Genomic DNA, 2894 nt, shown 5'->3' with positions numbered 1-2894 from the left:
CTAGTTCCATCCATTTACCTGCAAATTTCATGATTTCATCTTTCTTTACTGCTGAGTAAAACTCCATCATATAAAATGTGAAACCACATTTTCATTATCCACTCATCAGTTGAGGGACATTTAGGTTGCTTCCATTTCTTAACTATTGGGAAAATAGCAGAAACAAACATGGATGTACAAGTATCTCTGTAGTAGGATGAGTCTTTTGGGTATATGCCAAGGAGTAGTATAACTGGATCATATGGCAGGCTCATTTTTAGTTTTTAAGAGTTCTCCACACTGCTTTCCATAGTGGCTGCACAAGTTTGCAATTCCACTAGCAGTGAATGAGCGTTCCCCTTTCTTTAACTTGCATTTCACTAATTACTAATGATGTTGAACCTTCTAAGATGCTTTTTGGCCATCTTTATTTCTTCTTTTGAGAACTCTCTGTTCAGCTCCTTGGCCCATCTTTTAATAGGGTTACTTCCTTTCTTGATTTTTTTTTTTTTTTTTTGAGTTCTTTATATATTCTGGATGTTAAACCTGTTAGATGAGTCACAGTGAAGATTTTCTTCCATTCTATGGGTTTTTCTCTTCACCTCCTTGGTTGTTTCTTTTGCTGTACAGAAGCTTTTTAGTTTAATGAGATCCCATTCATTGATTGTTAACCTTAATTTCTGAGTAACTGATGTCTGATTTAGAAAGTCCTTTCCTACACCTATATCTCATAGGGTACTGCCTATGTTTTCTTCTAACAGGTTCAGAGTTTCAGATTTTACATTGAGTTCTTGATCCATTTGGAGTTGACTTTTGTGCAAGGTGAAAGATAAGGGTCAAGCTTCATGCTTTTACAGGTGGAGATCCAGTTTTACCAGCACATTTGTTGAAGATGCTGACTTTCCTCCATTGTGTGTTCCTGCACCTTTGTTAAATATCAGGTGGCTGATATTGCATGCCCTGATGTTTGGGTCTTCAAATATGTTCCTTTGATCTATGTGTCTGTTTTTGTGCCAGTACCATGCTATTTTTATGACTATAGCCTTGTAATATAATTTGAGATCTGGTATGGTAATCCCCCTAATTTGTTCTTTATGCTTAGGATTGCTTTGGCTATCTAGGGTCTCTTGTGATTTTGTATGAATTTTAGGATTTTTTTGTAATTTTGTGACGAATATATGGGGATTTTGATGGGGATTTCATTAAACCTATAGATTGCTTTTGTTAGGATGGTCATTTTCACAATATTAATTCTTCCAATCCACGACTTTGGAAGGTCCTTCTAAATCTCCTGGTGTCTTCCTCAATCTCTTTCTTCAAAGATTTAAAATTTTCACTGTAGCAATCTTTAATGTCTTTGGTCAGTTTTATTCCTAGATACTTTATTTATTTTTCTGAAGCTATTGTGAATGGGAGGGTTTCCATGAGTGCTCTTTCTGGTTACTTATTGTTGGTATATAGAAAGGCTATTATTTTTGTAGATTGATTTTTTTTTTTTGTAACCTGCCACTTTGCTGATAGTGTTAATCATTTCTAGGAGTTCTCTGTTGGATTTTTGGGGATCTCTTATGTATAATATAATCATCTGCAAATAGGGATAATTTGACCTCTTCTTTTCCAGTTAGTACTCTTTTAATTTCCTTCTCCTTAAAAAGGGGTGGAGATAGTGGACAGCCTTACTGGTTCCTGATTTTAATGGGAATGCTTCCAATTTTAATCCATTTAGGATGATGTTTGCTGTGGATCTGTTATATACAGCTCTAATTATGTTGAGGTATGTTCTTCCAGTTCAGTTACCTCTTTGACTTTTAACATAATACAAGTTGACTTCTGTCAAAGACCATTTCTGCATCTATTTAAATGATCGTGTGGTTTTTGTCTTTGAGTACATTTATATTATTTACAATTTATTGATTTTCGAATATTGAACCATCCCTGCATCTCTCGAATAAAGCCGACTTGATCGCGTCAGATGATCTTTTGTATGTGTGTCTGCATGCAGTTTGCAAGTATTTTGATGAGAATTTTTGCATCTCTGTTCATAAGGATATGGGTATGTAGTTTTCTGTTTTGGTTGTGTCTTTGCCTGGTTTTGGTATTAGAGTAACGCTGGCTTCATAGAATGAGTTTGGGTATTCTCCCTCTGTTTCTATTGTTTTGAATAACTTAAGGAGTATTGGTTGTAGATTTTCTTTAAATGTCTGGTAGAATTTTGCTGTGAATCTACCTGGGCCTGGGTTTTTTTCAGTTGGGATGCTTTATTCACTGCTTTAATTTCCTTATGTGTTATGGGTCTGTTTAAGCTGTTGATCTCTTCTTGGTTTAGCTTTGGTGGTTCCCATGATTTTAGGTATTCATACATTTCTTTTAGGTTTTCAAATTTAATAGAGTATTGGTTTTTTAAAAAAAATTCCTTTATAGTGTTTTGGATCTTTTGGATATCTGTTGTGATGTTTCTCCTTTCATCTCTGATTTTTAAATTTGGATTTATTCTTTCTTTCTTTCTTTTGGCTAACTGGGCTAAGGGCCTGTCTATGTTGTTTATCTTTTCAAAGAACTATCTCCTAGATTCATTGATTCTTTGTATTGTTTTCTTTGCTTCTAGTCCATTAATTTCTGCTCTGATTTTTGTTATTTCTTCTCATCTGCTGGTTTTGGGTTTCATTTGGTCTTGCCTTTCCAGAGTTTTTAGTTGCACTGTTAAGTCATTTATTTGTGCGTTTACATTACTGAATAAAGGTCATGTGGTCTGCAGGAACTCTGTTCTGGATCTGAGTGATGGCTCCTGGGTGGTGTGATCCAGCATGCTTCATCTGGCCCCTTTATTTCTTAGGCAAGTTTGTAGTTGATTTGTAGGGGAGACTGTCTCTCTCTCTCTCTCTCTCTCTCTCTCTCTCTCTCTCTCTCTCTCTCTC

Source organism: Nannospalax galili, unplaced genomic scaffold (assembly GCF_000622305.1).
Source record: "Nannospalax galili isolate Female #2095 unplaced genomic scaffold, S.galili_v1.0 scaffold155, whole genome shotgun sequence".
Lineage (NCBI taxonomy): Eukaryota > Metazoa > Chordata > Mammalia > Rodentia > Spalacidae > Nannospalax > Nannospalax galili.
The sequence above is the reverse complement of the archived record's forward strand: the minus strand, read 5'-3'. Positions refer to the sequence as shown.